Source organism: Thalassophryne amazonica, chromosome 12 (assembly GCF_902500255.1).
Source record: "Thalassophryne amazonica chromosome 12, fThaAma1.1, whole genome shotgun sequence".
NCBI classification, from domain to species: Eukaryota; Metazoa; Chordata; class Actinopteri; order Batrachoidiformes; family Batrachoididae; genus Thalassophryne; species Thalassophryne amazonica.
Genome location: NC_047114.1, coordinates 35199243 through 35218902, shown reverse-complemented (window position 1 = coordinate 35218902; position 19660 = coordinate 35199243). Strand labels below are relative to the sequence as shown.

Here is a 19660-nt window from a genome sequence, read left to right as displayed (position 1 = left end):
GCCTGCGCACCGCATTGGGCTCTCTACATCTTGACAAAGGAAAGTCAAGACTGTGGTGGGCACTGGAGCAACTGGGAATATCAAAATGATAAAGACAAAATTGGTGAGTGTCTTTGCTTCAAAATTCTCTCCAGATCTGGAGGCAGAAACATTGCGCACATATCTCAAAAACAAACTCGGGTATGACGTTTCATGTGACAAAATTGCTACTGTTAATGACCGATACACCTCCTTTAAAGTGACTGCAGAATGCAATGCAGTAGACGTCATGTATGATCCCGAGCTTTGGCCTGATGGAACTTTTGTAAGACGTTATTATGAGCCGCGTAAAGCAGCCGCGGTCATTGGAGCTAATGCTGCTGCTACCACCACACTTGGAGCCATGAGCGTGCCTGTTGGTGCGAACTCTTGAAACAGCTATCATGGCTATAAACGTTTTATCTTATAACTGTCGTGGTCTGCGCTTGAGTCAGAGTGCGGAGGATAAAGCGCGTCGTACTGTAGTGGACCAGTTGTTGGATCATTGTGACATTTTGTGTTTACGAGAGACGTTTCTTGCCAAGCAGGACCTTAAAGGTCTAAATTCACTTAATGATAGATTCCTTGGGGCGGGAGAGTCGACAACTGACCTAAGTTTAGGCATAAAAAAGGGAAGAATAGCAGGAGGTGTGGCTATTCTTTGGAATAAGAGACTGGACTCTGTGGTCAGCGTCACCAGGCTTGGGGTGGACTGGTGTATTGCATTACGATTGTCACATCATAACAAAGAAATTCTGATATTAAATGTTTATTCCCCATATGAATGCAAACAAAATGAAGATTACTTGGATAAGCTTGCTTTCATAAGTGCTTTAATAGAGAATGAAAGTGCCTCTAGTGCAGGGATAGGCAACCTGTTCCAGAAAGAGCCATGAGGGTGCAGGTTTTCTTTGCAGCCACTGACTCCACCAGGTGATTTTACTGATTAATATCACTTTGAGCAGATGGAATCAGTTAATCAGTGAAATCACCTGGTGGAGTCAGTGGCTGCAAAGAAAACCTGCACCCTCATGGCTCTTTCTGGAACAGGTTGCCTACCCCTGCTCTAGTGTGTATGTTATTGGTGATTTAAATGCAAATATCTTAGACAAAAACTCTTATCTTTGCTGATCATTTGACAAATTTTTGTGCAGATAATCAACTAACCTTATCAATAAAGTCATTTTGCCAGACCAGAGTTACACATATATAAGTGAAGCATGGCATACTACATCGTGGCTAGACCACTGCATCACTACAGATGATGCCCATGCTGCTCTGGCTGGCATGAAGATTTTATATGAAATGGCCACAGCCGACCATATTCCTGTATAGCTTGCCTGCTATCGTGCAAACAGTGATCAACTATTAAGCAATATTCTTCTGCCAAAGGGTGCAGTGATGTGTACAGACTGCAACTGCACTAGTGAGAAGCACAAGACTGACATTTCTTCTATGTATTCTCATATCGCTGATGCGCTGATTGAAGCAAGTAAACCTTTTTACAAATGCAAAAGGAAAGGTAAAACAAGTCCTGGGTGGAACACTTATGTGTCTAAATTCCATTCTGAAGCTCATGATGCCACTAAGACCTGGGCTGCAGCTGGGAAACCAAGACAGGGGCCTCTATTTGAGCAGAAAAAACAAGCTAATGCTAGATACAAATATGCCGTAAGATTTATAAGTAAAAACGAGCAAACAATCAAGGCTGACGCCCTGGCTGAAAAATTATTAAGTAATGATAGTAAGGCATTCTGGAAAAATGTGAAATGTGTAAACAACTATAAACCTCCTCTTCCTCACACAGTAGATGGAGTTTCTTGGGCTGACATGATCGTTGAGCTGTGGAAAGAGCATTATTTTAAACTTTTTAATTGTGTCTCAAGTGAACCCTGTACTGTTGGTTGTGTGGACTATGTTGAATCATTCAAATCTCACGAAATACTTCAAGCAATCAAGCTTTTGCCAGAAAACAAATCAACAGGCAAGGATCTTATTTCTGCTGAGCATTTGAAATATTCCAGTATGAGGCTGGCACCTCTACTTGCCATATGCTTATCTGCTATCGTTGTTCATGGGTTCATTCCAGACTCTATGATGACAGTGCTATTAGTCCCTGTGATTAAAGATAAGGCAAGGAAGGTGGGGAGCACTGACAACTATAGACCCATTGCCCTGGCAAATATCCTGTCAAAAGTATTTGAAAGAATCATTTTAAGTAGAATGGGAAAACTACATTGTCTCCATAGACAATCAATTTGGCTTTAAAGCTGACCATGGAACAGACGTGTATTTATATCTTAAAAGAACTTCTTATGCAATATAAAAAGAGGAACTCTACTGTTTTTATGTGCTTTCTAGATGCCTCTAAGGCCTTTGACCGTGTGAATCATAGAAAATTATTCTACAAAATGTGTCAAGCCAATGTGCCAAAATATATTGTGCGATGCCTATCATACTGGTATGCTCACCAGACTCCAGACTCTACAGATCAAATGGGATAATTGTGTATCTGTGCCCTTTCAAATCAGTAATGGAGTGAGACAAGGGAGCTTGCTGTCCCCAATTTTATTTAATTTTTATATGAATGACCTTTCTAAACAGTTAAACCATTGCAGAACTGGGTGTATGGCTGGTAATTATGTGGTCAATCACTTAATGTATGCAGATGATCTAGTGATTTTCAGCCCTAGTTCAGCTGGTCTGCAGCAGTTGCTGAATGTGTGCTCTGTTTTTGGAGCACACATTGTTTTTGGAGAACTTCATGATGTAAAATTCAATGCTATCAAGAGTCTCATAATGATATGTAGGACAAAGGAAGACAGAGCTATGCTTTTTCCAGATTTCAAATTGTCTGGCAAAGTCCTGAATACTGTGACAAATGTTAAATACCTTGGGCATATCCTGACTGACAGTCTGTCAGATGATGACATGAATCGTCAGTGCCGTATGTTGTATGCACAGGCTAATGTTCTGTCACAAAAGTTTGGATCCTGTTCTCTTGGTGTGAAAGTCACTTTGTTCAGAGCATACTGCACCTTGCTGTACACGGCTCATCTGTGGCTGAACTACTAACAGTCCAGCTTTCAGAGGCTGAGTGGCCTACAATGATGCCTTCAGACTCTTGTTAAAAAAGCCCAGATGGACTAGAGCCAGTGAACTGTTTGTGTCTCATAGAGTAAATACTTTACAGGCTTGTTTAAGAAATGTCATGTACAGATTTTTGTGCTGATTAAATAAGTCAGAAAATGAAATAATTTTGTCAGTAACAAATATTGGTTACAGTGCCATCCGGTTCACTTCCCAAATGTGGAGGCACTGGTATAGTTGTCTTTTAAGTGGCTAAGGACCTGTGTCTGTGTTTGTATGTTTATTATTGTTTGTTTTTTTTAAACTGGACTATGAGTCTGAAATAAAGCAATCAATCAATACAAAATGAAGAAAACCAGAGGCACGGTTTTAACTTTTAAAATAAGTTGGATATTTAAAATTTGTTGTGCACTCATGTTGATTTAAAAAAAAAAAAACTTAAATGAAAATTTTCTAGGATTGAGCGGCTGTGGAGAGACCTGTGGGCAGCTGTAACGTGCATCTATTATGATGTCCTCCACTACCTTGAAGAAGAGGGCTACCTCAGCATTGCCAATGATACACACACTTTCTGCTGCCACTTTGTGTTTTTCCCACACTTGCAAGTTGACCTGGACACGTTTCACAGTGGTTGGGACAACCACCGCTGCGAACAGAGAGCCACATGACCCCAAACCAACTGTGGGAGTTGGGTCGCACACATCACCCAGTTCCAGCACCAGAGAACACAGAGGTACATCAAATGTGATTTGAATGAATCATTTGGTTCACATTTGAGGTAATGAATTAGAAGCTAAGAGCACAAAGTGTGCCTGCTGTTACTGCATGCAATTAAATATGTTCTCTGTTTTAGGGTATGGACATTCCTGACATTGACTGGCAAAATAGTGGACTTCCTTGTGATGACCTGTTCAGCGTTGTGGTTCCACACAGAGCCTGCCCACTCACCGAAAGACAACTGACAGCTTTAAAAAGATGCATTCAACCCGAAAGCTGCATCTCACTCCTTTGGTATCGATATTTACATTGCCACTGTTCAGTTTTGTGAGCGGTTTGTGGATCTCTGAGAATCAGAAAGACTTCAGATTTGAATTTGCATGTTTCTTTTTTTGCAGGCATTCATTCCATTCAGTATAATCAGTACACAGAGTACATTTTAAACACACTTTTTTTTTTTGAGTGCAGAGATTTTGTTTTGTTTTAAAGGAACAGATTAAACTGCAAAACCAGCCTGTACATTAAGAACCTTCAACTGTCTAACACTGAAAATAAAACAAGTGTAAACCCATCTTTTGATAACTTGAATAGTTTAACATGTCAACATTTTACTGAACTACTGAGTGTAAACACAGACCCAGATGTCACACAAGACCAAATCCTGTGTGGCAAGTGCCAATACAGGACAGGATGTCATTTTTAAAGGACGTGTAATGCCCTGGGATTTAAATGGTCTCAAAGCAGGTGGAAGCTGTGGGATAGCAGCCATTGATGACTTCCACTGAGAGACTCTGAGGGAGAATCTCCCATCCAGTCCAGAATTTGACGAGGCTGGTCAGTTCAGCAGGTGTTGCTATGGAGTAGATTCAAATGGATAAAAGTTAGTCATCAGGCTAAATAGCCAACAATGGCATTATCAACTGATTAGAAGATCAGTTAAACCAAATAAACCTACCATTAGCTATGAATTGATGTAGATAGCTTGACATCCCTTACCAAAAAGTAGTATATGCAAGTATGTTTCAAGTATACTTCTAGTTTACTTTTTATATACTTATCAGTACAATTTTTTTGGTAAGGGATGCGGCATCTGGTTTCCACGGAACAGTGGTCATCATCGCTGTCTTCCTCACGAGGCCATGTTATACGCTGAAGAAGCACCTGAATTAAAAAAAAAACAGCATGAGAAAGTTTTTCTTTTTTACACAGACAGTAATAGATGCTGTCCATGTATGAACCATAATATTTACTACAGATACAACACTTCAAGATGTTTCATCTGTTATGTGTGAGTGCGAGCATTGTTTTTGAGGATGCACAAGCAAATTTTGTTGTGCTGTTTTACTGTGCAATGACAATGAATGTGATTCTGAAGAACAGAAAAATAGACCTCAGCGCTGATAGTTCCTGCTGTGTCTTGAGGAAAGAGCAAGGCCACTGTGTAAGGTCTTTGGGTCAGTAGAGTCCACATTGGGGTTTCCGTAAGACCCCATCTCAGTTGTTTGATTTGCCTCATGACGCACCCTATTACCTGTAAATTGTAAAAAGGCAGAGAAGAGAACCCATAACATTTTATCTAAAAGCAAGTTTGAAAAGTGAAACAGGTAAAGAATAATTCAATTTAAATATATTTATTATGCTGCATTCCCCTGGTGAGTGAGTAAAAAAAAAAAAAAAAAATCTAAATCAGACTTGTCCTGCAAACTTCCCACTATATTTTATGTTTCTAGAAAAATAAATTATCATGTGGAAAGTGATGCAATTTACTGGAAACTTTTGTTGTTAATGTGGGCACAAATTGGGAGAAAGTGAAGCATTTTAATTTTGTCACATTATTTTAAAAACTTAGCAATGTGCATTTGTCACCCAAACATAACTCCTCAAACATGAATTGGGTCTTATGTTTGGACAGATATTTCTCAGTCTTTCACTCACAGCGTGGATCAATAGCTTCTCAAAAAGCCACCTCCTGTTGTTTTCAGTGAAGGAAGGGAGGACCCAAGCATAAGCCAGGTCCTGGACACTTTGACCTTTTCTGACAGTATGGATGCCCCTTCAAGCTTCAAAACAATAAGCCGTAAAAACACTCAGCAAGGACACAGTGCGCCCATGTTACTGAAAGAACAAACCCTTTTCAAACATACAAGTCTGATGGTGTCTCTGATGTCCAGGTCTGGACAGTCCTCCAGTGTGACAGTCGCAGTTTCCAGACTTCCACCCAGCAGGACATGTACAACGGCAGGGCTGAGTCCCTGCAGGCATGGTCCTCCGTGAAGGATAGAGTGGCCTATCATTCTCCCCGCCACCATGAATAGATCACTTTCAACGACAAAGTGAGAGGCTGAGGGGACTAAATGGCCAGGCTCTCCATCAGAAAGTCACGTAAGGTTTGAATTTGCTGTTAAGATATTGAAAAAAAAAAAAAGAATAAAAAGTAATAAGCCTCCTTCCATAGAAGGAAGACATGCAGGTTAATGTTGCTCTTATTTTATAACAGGTATGAATGCAAGTGAATGGAAAATGAATTTTAGTTTATGATGGACTGGAAACCTGAAATATAATCAATACAGGCATTATACATTAAGGAGAAACCTTTGAACATGAAGGCCCAGCAAACCTATTAAATACTGTAAGCCTATATAGCCAGAATTAGAAAATGATTATACACCTTAAAATAATCATTACATTTGGTCACATGATATTATGTACATACCAAAACTGATGCAAAACCCTGACCTCAGCTTCTCTATGCATGTTGGGAGAAAAAAGCGAATCACACCCTGTCCAATAGCAAGATCTCCTGAAACAATGCAAAGTTGTAAGGACAAATAATAAGACAGTAAATGCTTAATTTAGTTTTGGATAACTCTTAACTTGTAAATGGCATTGCCTTCAAGTTTGCAATTCAGGGGTCGTCCCCATTCCACATTAGGTCGCTTGTAGAAGGAGATAAGTGCCATGTCCTGCTCAGCAGGGCTTTTTCTGATGTCCATGCTGAGAAGTAAGGGACTCTCATTTCATGAGCACGTAGAAAACTGCCTGCACACTCATATATGGCCTTGGTGGGGTCACTGGCAGTTAACCAGCCTAATATACAAAAGAACAAAGAAACAAGATTAGCCTTGACCGTCAAGATAGGGAAAACATATTTATTATTCAAATATTAAAGAATAATTAACCAAATGCGTGGTCTGTACTGGGAAATATCAGACTGACGTGTTGTTGGTATGGACCAAGCGTTAGCAAGGTCCATACCAACAACATGTCGGGCTGATATATATATATATATAAAATACAAATAATGGATGGTAAGGAGTCCAACTTAGAGAAATATTGGATGAAGAAAAGTTATACTGGACTCGGCTACGCCTCGTCCAATATAACTTTTCTTCATCCAATCCGAGAAAATTAGATCAATTTATTTTGTTGTGAACAGCATATGAATGCTTCTAAAACGTCAGTAGCGTGCTTGTCTACCTTCTTAGTGTTTTTGGCATCCTTGGAGTTCAATATTTCCACCAGTTCCTCCTCTGTGAACTCAGCAAACCTCGCTGGCAGATGATTTTCTGCTGTTGTTGACATGTTTGTTGCCATTTTTTCAACCAGTGTCTGTCAGCAAGTTCCTGACCTCCGCTACGTCATTAGTGATGTCATCTCATGAATAACTGTATGCCGTGCTCTGATTGGCTATCTGTTGGCAGTAAAGTCATTTCAAATGGCAACTTTCTGGCTTTAAGAAACACTATAAGAAATCAGGAAAAAAAATTGTGGCAGTCAGTAACAGTTACTTTTTTAGACCAAGCAGAGGGAAAAAAATATGGAATCACTCAATTCTGAGGAAAAAATTATGGAATCATGAAAAACAAAAGAACGCTCCAACACATCACAAGTATTTTGTTGCACCACCTCTAGCTTTTATAACAGCTTGCAGTCTCTGAGGCATGGACTTAATGAGTGACAAACAGTACTCTTCATCAATCTGGCTCCAACTTTCTCTGATTGCTGTTGCCATATCAGCTTTGCAGGTTGGAGCCTTGTCATGGACCATTTTCTTCAACTTCCACCAAAGATTTTCAATTGGATTAAGAGCCGGACTATTTGCAGGCCATGACATTGACCCTATGTGTCTTTTTGCAAGGAATGTTTTCACAGTTTTTGCTCTATGGCAAGATGCATTATCATCTTCAAAAATGATTTCATCCCCAAACATCCTTTCAATTGATGGGATAAGAAAAGTGTCCAAAATATCAACGTGAACTTGTGCATTTATTGATGATGTAATGACAGCCATCTCCCCAGTGCCTTTACCTGACATGCAGCCCCATATCATCAATGACTGTGGAAATTTACATGTTCTCTTCAGGCAGTCATCTTTATAAATCTCATTGGAACGGCACCAAACAAAAGTTCCAGCATCATCACCTTGCCCAATGCAGATTCGAGATTCATCACTGAATATGACTTTCATCCAGTCATCCACAGTCCACGATTGCTTTTCCTTAGCCCATTGTAACCTTGTTTTTTCTGTTTAGGTGTTAATGATGGCTTTCGTTTAGCTTTTCTGTATGCAAATCCCATTTCCTTTAGGCGGTTTCTTACAGTTCGGTCACAGATGTTGACTCCGGTTTCCTCCCATTCGTTCCTCATTTGTTGTGCATTTTCGATTTTTGAGATTTTTCGATTTTATTATTATTATTATTATTACTTTAAGTTTTCTGTCTTGATGCTCTGATGTCTTCCTTGGTCTACCAGTATGTTTGCCTTTAACAACCTTGCCATGTTGTTTGTATTTGGTCCAGAGTTTAGACACAGCTGACTGTGAACAACCAACATCTTTTGCAATATTGTGTGATGATTTACCCTCTTTTAAGAGTTTGATAATCCTCTCCTTTGTTTCAATTGACATCTCTCGTGTTGGAGCCATGATTCATGTCAGTCCACTTGGTGCAACAGCTCTCCAAGGTGTGATCACTCCTTTTTAGATGCAGACTAATGAGCAGATCTGATTTGATGCAGGTGTTAGTTTTGGAGATGAAAATTTACAGGGTGATTCCATAATTTGTTCCTCAGAATTGAGTGAGTCCATATTTTTTCCCTCTGCTTGGTCTAAAAAAGTAACCATTACTGACTGCCACAATTTTTTTTTCTTGATTTCTTATAGTGTTTCTTAAAGCCAGAAAGTTGCCATTTGAAATGACTTTAGTTTTGTGTCATGTCAGTGATCTGCTTTTTTTTCTACAAAATTAAACAACAGAATGAACATCCTCCGAGGCCGGTGATTCCATAATTATTGCCAGGGGTTGTATTGTTCACTGTTATTACATAATACCTGTAATTTCTCCCAAAATATTAGTCTTATGAATGTTCCGTTTTGGTCACATTCATCCTTGACCCAAAATATATAAACATACAAAACTACAAATGTCAGCTCTCCACAGTTTCTCTGTGATCAAAGCACTCATGCATATGCATACACATACAGAGAGGCACATACACACTTGGCTTTTAACACACACACAAAATTCCTACCTTTTCTCTCTTCAGTCTCACTGGTGTTCACATTGTCCAGAGTGCTGTCACTGATAACATCTATGACTAGGGATGGGTATTGATAAGATTTTATCAACATCGATGCCATTATCGATTCTGTTTATCGATCCGATTCCTTATCGATTCCCTTATCGATACCTCATGAATTTTGTACTAAAAGTAGGCTTTACAGGTTTTCTGTGTATTTCCTTGAGTCTTAAAGTAAATAAATATGAAATTAGTCACTGTATCATTGATCTCTAGACATAAATAAAAATAAACAAAACGGTGTTTCGCTTTGAAGTTATTAATTCAGACTGAATTCTATCGTTCTAACTTGACTCAGAGAGCCGCGCAGCGTTTGGAGCTGTGTGAACAGAACGGAGGATGATTCTCATTTCTTTCTCGCAACGAGACAGGAGTCCCAGTTAGTAACTTTAATCTGCACAAAAGTGAATCACAACTCATATTCAGGGATGAAAGTGGTGAAAAACAAAAAAAGCTGAAACCCCAAATTACTCCCCAACACCACCAGCATGAAAATGTTTCAATTCTAGAAGCTCTGAAATGCAATCTAGGACTATTCCAGATGATAAACTGGAGTATCCATTTAGGAGAGAAAAAAAAATACAACTTTCCTTATTCAAATTCATTCCAGTAGTATTCTGCTCTTACTAGGATGCAGCAGTTTTCTAGTTTGGCAAAAAGTGCTGGAGGAAATCACTGAAGAAATTAACACATTGAAAATATGGTTTGACCAAAACAAACTGTCATTAAACTTAAATAAGACAGTGATGAAATGGAGGTGTAAGAGTCACTAGGTGTTCACAGGAAACATTTATTTCTGTATGTATTTATTTCTGTTCATTGTTAGTTGCTATTATATATTTTCTGTTGTGTTTCTATTCAGGTTATTTTTGTCTCTTTCTCTAAAATTGTATATAATAATCATTAGATTATTAATATATAAGCAAAAATAAATTTAAGGAATATTACAATTTGAAAACAAATGCACCCGAACGTGATGACGGCTGCAATTGCTAAATGCTAACTTTTAACATTGAAAATGCCATAGACATGCTAACGCGTTAGCATCGGTCCCGTTTTTAAGTTATAAAATACACCTGTCAACTGTTTCAGAAGACCATAACAGGTCGGTTTAACATAGAAAAGGTAAATAATACTCACAGACGTATGCTCTTTAGGGTTTTAGCGGGGGAAAATTAAGCGAAAGAAAGAAATAAACGAAGCAATCGATCGAAGCATTGCTTCAATCTGCGAACCACTGCTTCGATTGGTTCAAGGTTCAAAGCAAAGCCGCGCTGCAGAAAAGTTAAGGACCCGCTGCAGGGTCTGTAATCAATGTAGAGAAATGATCATTTTCCTGACAAACACCCCCCAAAACAACGGCCACTCTGAAGGACCGATAACAGAATCGTTAAGCACAAAGCTTATTGATGTCGGTGGATCGAATCATTTCTTAACGATACCCGAAAGGAACCGGTTCTCGATACCCATCCCTATCTATGACATTACATGTCTTGATGTGTTCTGTCAGGAGAGTCAGGGGAATCGCTACTTCACACTTCTGACATGTTGCTTTTGGCATGTTACTGAATGCTTCATCAGTTAGTGGTAGAGGATTTGTACTGAGTTCTTCTTGAATAGGGGCTATGAATAGATTTTCCCCCCAACGAGTTACAGACTTCAATATTATTCCTGTATAGCCACTCTCATCTGGAGCCACAAGAGACAGCTGCTGGCACCCTGCCACCTGCACAAGAGCAGAGCAAAATTAGACAGTTAAAGCTCAAGAAGTCCCTTTAAGCAAAAACAGGTTAAGTCTTTTTTTTTTTTTTTACTTGAAATTTACTGATCCGATTATTAGTTTGCAACGGCTAATTTTCGGGTAGGTGTGACCTAGTAAAAATAAAACAAATTTAAACACTGATAGACATAATAATAAATGTACAGAGATGACTCAGAGCAATTCTTCGAAAGTTGTATTAAGCTACCATAAATTAATGCTGTGAACTGAATAATGTGATGTTTGCTGCTGCATATGTGTATTTCATTTGTGACAGAGCAACACTAATACACTTGTGTTGACTTACCTGAAGATTTGTACAGTAGCCATCCACCAGTAACTGTCCCCTGTTTTGGGAATAAAACTTTGAGGGCATCACATAACTGAACAGAAAATGGATACATGTGCAGTATTCTCCAAAAAGAATGACAGAATTCTTCATTCAAATCGGGCAACACAGCCTGAATAAAACAAACATACAACACCAGTAATTACTACAATATACAATAATTAAGTGAATTTTAATTACCTCTTCATGCGTTGTGTTCTCATCTAGACGAGCAGTCCTACGGCCCAGTCCTGCCTCCAGATGGACCATTTGCTCCTGCTCTTTTGGGGTTTTGTCACATTGTTTTGGCAACAAATAGAAAGCGAGATCAGATGGTTTGGGCCTCTTAGCAGGAACAGGGTTTGCTGAAGGAAAGTGCCTCTTTCCTCTGCCACTGAAAAAAATACCTGGAAAGGACCTATATAAAATAAAGACAAAAATAAAAAAGTGATTTACAAGGTCATCTGTTTTACTCAAGGCCAAAATATGGCCACTGGGTACATTGCAAAGGCCTTGCATCCATCTGTCTGTGTTCAGCGTAAGTCCAGTCCTGTCACTCCAAGAGTCTTCAAATTCACATGGAACATTCTTGAGACAAAGACCCTGGACAAGTTCAAAGATGGCTAAGCTTGACCTATTTTAAGATGTCAAAAGGTCACATTCTTTCCCTTAGTTTTACGCTCATACGGCTGAGGGTATTTTAGCATTGCCTTACTTTTGTAATTACATATGAAGAGGACCCATTCTGATTTTTTTCACTTCATTAACAAATTTAACATTACCCTTGAAACAGGCCTTTGAATACTCGTATACACACATTTACTGAACAGACACAAAACATTAGATGATTTCTTCTCAGGCTTACTAATGTAGACTTAAATGGGCAATATTCTTAGGAAACTTACTGATTGCTAAAGTAAAGGACTGTATTTTTCCGATAGAAAACAGCATCAAAATCTGTATATGTAATAAGGCTTCCTTCAAAATAATGAACTTCGTTTCACCTGGTCATTTCCATCTGGAGTGATGGTCTGCTTTCTGTCTGCCTCTGCTGTCTGCAAGATGTTTTTCAAGAATATATCATCAACACATCTACAAGGTACAGGTAAAATAAGCTATATGTAGACTAATCAAAGTTTAATACTAAACCTTATGTCTTGATTTGCACCTTGTCTGTCAGATGAGTTGAGTAGCTGTACCAAGTGGCGAGCTGACCTCACAATGTCATCAACACGACTGCCCTGCCATCACAGAAAAAATAAGGATATTACAAACCAACAGCAAGAAGATTTAAACAGCTACTTGTTACTGGGTCTTATTTAGGGAGACCATATTTTGCTTTCTAAAAAAAAGAGGACATTCAAAAAAAAATGCCTCCTTTGTATTTTTTTTTTTTTTTGCTGGTAGCAGTTGATTAACAAGTGCCACAACTAAAGGGCCTTTCAGACTGAGCGCGTCAGGCAATCATTTTGCCACATCAGCTTGCGTTGGATGCAAACTCTGAAAACTCACACCTCCAGCTACACTTCCAAATAAAACAAAAGTTCTTTAAAGAGAAATTATTTTATTATTTGAAAAAGCTGTTTGCTTATATATTTTAACATTAACTGAAAGAATCATTAAACATGTCCATGAAATCAGCGTTCAGTCAAAAAGACAGGTAGAAACGGTGTCTTTTTTTCCTGGTTGAAATGTAGATATGAATGAATGAATCTAAGAAAGACCCTTCGGCTGCTCCCTTGTTTGCACTTGGGGTCACCACAGCAAATCCAAACAACTTCACATTGCACAGAGAAATGTGGCAGGGGTGGGGATCGAACTGGGAACCTTCCACACTGAGGCAAAGCACACTAACCACTTGTCCACCAAGCCTGCTGTATGAATGGATGAATGTACTAGACTTAAAATGTACACATTCATTTTCATGCTATTTTGTCCAAAAATAAATGTACAAGGTTCCTTATAATGTTAATCAAGAAGTCATCTTATCTGAAGCAAGTTAGTTATAATTTACAGATGAACAAAGGTTTCTCAAAAAAAAAAATTCTAACTCAAAACTATTTTAATTACAAGTTTTATAATGTATGAAATGATTGTTTTTAACTTCAGAATGTACAGTAATCAGAAATTCATAAGTTAAAAAAAACTGTCAGGATTTTCTTCAGAAAACTGTATATAAATTAGCAGTTCTGGGACACATTTCTGCACTGAAGTCTTCTTTGGCTTGATGCCTCATTTCTATTGGACAGCGCGAAGGTACGTCAGTGCAAAGTGGTGAAAGTTGGATTGGGTTGAATTTTGACTGTTGCTACTTGATTACAAGAAATGCGACACTTCTCATTGAAAAGAGTGTTTTTTAGAGCAATCCGCATCTCGTTTAACACCCTGAACGCGTGCAGTGTAAAAGGCCTTTAACACTGTCACGGTTTAATGTGCTTTCAGTCTTCATAGTCGCTGCTTTGGGTTTGCGTATGCTCACCAAGGGTGGGTATTGATAAGATCTTATTGATATCGATTCTGCTTATCGATCCAATTCTTTATCAATTCCCTTATCAATACCTCTTGAGGTAACTCTTGAGGTAACCTCTTGAGAAACGACCATTTTCACGATAAACACCCTCAAAAACAACAGCCACTCTGGCATAATGTGAACTGAAGGACTGATAAGGGAATCATTAAGCAAAAAAGGCTATTCATGTCAGTGGATCAAACCATTTGTCATACATTGTTAGCACTACTTGGAGAAGCCACAAAGCAATGGGTCGAAGCACTGCTTCAAGCTTCAACCACTTTGAAGCAGCGGCTCTGAAATCAACGTAGAGAAACAACCATTTTTTGCAATAAACACCCTCAAAAACAGCCGCTCCTGTGTAATGTGAACAAAAGGACTGATAAGGGAATCGTTAAGCAAAAAAGGCTATTCATGTTGGTGGATCAAATCATTTCTCACACATTGCTAGCTACTTGCTAATGCAATTTGCACACATGCCACTGCATTAATCCGGTTCATGAGCGGATGTGTCTATTGGTGAATTTCACAAATAGCAGAAAAAGTAAACACTCACCAAAGCTCCATCACGCCCATTTTGTCTTCCTCCAGTATCCATCATGCCTCCTCCTCCTCCTCCTTCTTCTTCCTCCGATTTGGTGTCAGTGTCACATGACCAATAGAGCAAAACGTGATTGGCTGAACTTTGGATGATTGAGTCAAGGATCGATTGCTTCTCCCTGTGTTTCTATTCTTTGAGGTTGAATTTTTTTTTTAGGTCGAATTTTTGAGGTTGAATTTTTTTTTTTTTTAGGTTGAAATTTTTGAGGTTGAATTTTTTTTTTTTTTTTTTAGGTTGAAATTTTCGAGGCTGAATATTTTGATGCTAAACAAATTCAACCTTACAGAATTCAACTTCAAACTCTGATTTTGATGCTAAAAAAAATTCAGCCTTAAAAATTTTGATACTAAAATAATTCAACCTTAAAAATTCATTTTCAAACTCTGATGGCATAGATTTACTTCCATAATGACCCTCCCCTCCAAAGTTTTATTAAATTGGTCTTTTGAGTAAAGCTAATCGGTGTTCACCACAGCCGAGATGGCACAGGTGGTGCTTAAACTCAAAACTGGGTTGTCAGTAGCTGATAGTGTACAACTTCCGACCTCTCTGACATGCCATCTAAATGAAGCCCCGCCCATTAGTATCACAGTGATGTAGTGCTATCTGGTTGGTAGCTCAAATACAGAAAGGTTTTCAACTTTTATACATAACTACATAACTAAAATACATGATTTATAATAATAAATGATTTATAAATAAAATAAAATAAAAATACGAGGTCTATTAGAAAAGTATCCGACCTTATTATTTTATTCAAAAACCATATGGATTTGAATCACGTGTGATTGCGTCAGACAAGCTTGAACCCTCGTGCGCATGCCTGTCGGTTGCGTCATTCGCCTGTGAGCAGGCTTTGAGTGAGGAGTGGTCCACCCCCTCGGCAGATTTTCATTGTCAGGAAATGGCGGAATGATTTGGGCTTTTTTTCCATCAGAATTTTTTCAGAAACTGTTAGAGACTGGCAGCTGGAAACCATTAGAAAACGCGCGGAATTCCTCCGCACGTCTGTCTCAATGTGCCGAAGAAGTGCTGATGTCCACGTCTTTTCACAATTCCTGTGCTAGTCAGACGAAGTCCCGGATAAAACACAGCGTCCAGTTTGGAAATGAATGGCACATTCCACTGTTACAGGAGTTTTTGTCATGGAAAGAGGAGCGGAGGCTTCGCACGTCGTGGCGGTGCCGCATGGCGCACAGCAACGCCGTGATGAAGCCTCACGGGACATGTTCTGGCATGTCCAGGCACATCCACAATTTCTCGGATAATCACTCGATGGAAAAACCACAGACAGCTGTCTGAACGCCATCTCAAAGCCGTCCTGTGAGACCAAAACGGAGGTGGTTTTGTCTCGCTCCAGTAGCGAATCCATCATGACGCGCGAAGCCTCCGCTCGGCTTTCCATGACAAAATCTCTTGTGAAAAGTGAAATCTGCCGGAAAATGGTTGATGTCCAGCTCTTGTGATAACCAGAGAAAGTGCACACGAGGGTCACGGATCCACAGAGCCATCCGTTTAGAAATGATCCGGTGGTTTGTGGCTCTCGATGGCGGCACGGAGCGCGGCACGCCGAGTGTCCTTAAAGCCGTCCTTAAAGCTGTAGTAACAGTCCTTATTCTCTGTGAAGCCTGTAAAATTTTCACCGAAAGCCAGATAAATTTTTTGAATGGTTTCCAGCTGCCAGTCTGAAAAAATTCTGATGGAAAAAAAGCCCAAATCATTCCGCCATTTCCTGACAATGAAGATCCGCCGAGGGGGTGGACCACTCCTCACTCAAAGCCTGCTCACAGGCGAATGACGCAACCGACAGGCGTGGAAAAACTCACGCATGTGCACGAAGGTTCAAGCTTGTCTGACGCAATCACACGTGATTCAAATCCATATGGTTTTTGAAAAAAATAATAAGGTCGGATACTTTTCTAATAGACCTCGTAAATGATTTATCTACTGTTTAGCTACTATGCTTAATCTTAACTAAATTATGAATTTTAACTAAATTTGGCTCTTCCAAGGGTTATGAAATGCAATCCGTCTTGCAATTTTGAATGTAGGAAAGGGAAAACTTTAGAAGCAGATGTGCTCTAATATTTGATCTGTCCTCTGACCAGAACACTCCCTCTGATGATACTGAGGAAGAAACCTCATGCAGACCAGATTCGAAGGGGTGACCCTCTGCTTTGGCCATTCTAACAGCTACAAGGGTTTTCCTAAGTTTTAGAAAGTTTGGAAAAAACAAAACTGCTACAATAATTTCAGGCATGGGATTCTGCTGTCAGTCCAGCATCCCGCTGTCCACAGATGCCACTCTCACGTATGTCCCTCAGACAGAGAGAAAAAGAGCAGACTCAGTCGACCGGAAAAACCACACCTAAGGTATAATTCATCAACATTAAATCAACAGAAGAGCAGAAAAAATACTAAGGTGATCGCCAACCACTAGCCCTAAGCTTCATTAACAGACCCAGAATTTAGATAAAGTTGAGGCAGAGACCTGTTCCATAACTAATAAAATGAATTTAAAAGGACAGGCAGCACAGTTCCATGCTATGCCAGTATGCTAGCTATTTGAAAGGGAGAATAAATGCATCTTAAGTCTAGACTTGAATGTCTCTACAGAATGCTCATATTTATGAGACGTGCTCTACCAGGACAGTGAAAGGCAAATCCCCACTACCTAACCTGAAAGGAACATATTTCAATCTGGATTTCATATTGCTACACACCTGCCCAACAAATTTCGACCTCAACTGCAGGTCACAGATACCTTTAAGCAGCAAGAACCTTTGCCTAATTATTTGGTCAACTGCAACATCTTTCCAGCAGCACTGATTAGAACCAAGTGATGCATATCTTGTTGCTTCAAACCTGTTAGTTCTTGACGTTCTGGTGTTTGAAACTCATCAGAGGTATAAAAATGTTAAGATGTACCACTCATTTACACAAGCATCAGAATGTGGAAGAAAGCTGATTCGGGTTACATTGCATGATTGTTGCTGCCAGATCAATTAATCAACATTTATTTATAAAGCGCTTTAGAGGTGCCAGACAGTGTCCATATGCTTTACAGTGAAATAAATAATTCACATAAATGTAACACACATACAATTAATTTAAAACAGCACATAAAACAACACAAATACAAGACCAAGCATTCATGATACATGCACACTCTTAAGGCTATGAAATTGAGCTATTAGTTAAAAAAAAAAAAAATAGAAAAGGGGGTGTTCACAATAATAGTAGTGTGGCATTCAGTCAGTGAGTTCGTCAGTTTTGTGGAACAAACAGGTGTGAATCAGGTGTCCCCTATTTAAGGACGAAGTCAGCACCTGTTGAACATGCTTTTCTCTTTGAAACCCTGAAGAAAATGGGACGTTCAAGACATTGTTCAGAAGAACAGCGTAGTTTGATTAAAAAGTTGATTGGAGAGGGGAAAACTTATACGCAGGTGCAAAAAATTATAGGTTGTTCATCTACAATGATCTCCAATGCTTTAAAATGGACACAAAAAAAAAAACACACGCGTGGAAGAAAATGGAAAACAACCATCAAAATGGATAGAGGAATAACCAGAATGGCAAAGGCTCACCCATTGATCAGCTCCAGGATGATCAAAGACTGGAGTTACCTGTAAGTGCTGTGACAGTTAGAAGACGCCTGTGTGAAGCTAATTTATTTGCAAGAATCCCCCACAAAGTCCCTCTGTTAAATAAAAGACATGTGCAGAAGAGGTTACAATTTGCCAAAGAACACATCAACTGGCCTAAAGAGAAATGGTGTTATGTGTCGGACGCAGCCCGGAGAACCGACCAGCGTTTGAAGGACCCAGTATAAAATAAGCAGAGCACGGTACAAAGGATAACAGAGTTTAATGAACATAACAGTGCTGTGAAAAAATATAAAAGTGCGCGGTCTGGCATGGTGGTTTTGCGGTGCGCTCCCAGCAGCGCCAACGGTCCGGAGCCAGAACCAACCCGGACCCAAGGACCCCGCCGATACCCCCCAGGTGGCCGCGACAAACCGAGTCTGTGAAAGAAGGAATCATTATGTGAGTCCACACTCAACACACAGAACGCTCAAAGGTGCACAAACAGCAAACACTTCCTGGCTTAATTACTAATCAGCTTCCCACCCTGCAGGCATGGAACACCCAGTTCACAAAACTCCACTGCAGAGGAAGCTGATTACACGACCAACATACAGCTCAATATAATAAGGTGTGAGGGACACCACATTTACTGACTGTATGAATGTTAGTCACAAAATCTAACGTACCTCAGGAAGTGTGCTGAGGAGCGTGAGACCTCACCCCCTCCTCTTTCACAGACCATGCATCAAACCTGGACGTTCTCTGCATCCACTGATGATGAGATGGCTCCCGAGACGACGATCTCACCCATCTGGTCACAAGATCGAGTCTCTGGCAAATACACACTGTGTACTCCAGTCTTAAATGCCACCATGTTCCAATCCATGTAGATGCACCACAGCTGTGAGTCCTGACGAGCCGCAGGTGATCAGCCTCAGGTGATCAGGGTGAGGTCCTGATAAACTCAGCTACACAGCCACTCAGTCCCAAATGCGCACCACCTGGAAGGAAAAACAAAAGACAGGACAGAAAACAGAAACAAAAGGCAGCCAGGCCCCCCCAGCCACACAACAAATGGAGGAATATTTTGTGGACTGATGAGAGTAAAATTGTTCTTTTTGGGTCCAACGGCCACAGACAGTTTGTGAGACGACCCCCAAACTCTGAATTCAGGCCACAGTTCACAGTGAAGACAGTGAAGCATGGTGGTGCAAGCATCATGATATGGGCATGTTTCTCCTACTATGGTGTTGGGCCTATATATCGCATACCAGGTATCACAGATCAGTTTGGATTATTATTATTATAATATACTATTATTGTGAACAACCCATTTTCTACGTTTTTTTTTTTTTTTTTTACTAATAGCCCAATTTCATAGCCTTAAGAGTGTGCATATCATGAATGCTTGCTCTTGTTGGATTTGTGAGAATCTCCTGAATCTACTGGTACCTTGTTTCCCATGTAACAAT

At 39.7% G+C, this 19660-nt stretch overlaps 1 long non-coding RNA gene across 1 annotated transcript; it reads right to left on the bottom strand.

Moving 5' to 3' along the window:
• Positions 1 to 4322: 4322 nt before the first annotated feature.
• On the bottom strand, positions 4323 to 6587 carry LOC117521744. The gene is made up of 3 exons (XR_004564042.1): positions 6539 to 6587; positions 5216 to 6223; positions 4323 to 4986 (listed from the first exon to the last, which is right to left on the bottom strand). It is a non-coding gene; the product is annotated as an uncharacterized LOC117521744 (long non-coding RNA).
• Positions 6588 to 19660: the final 13073 nt, after the last annotated feature.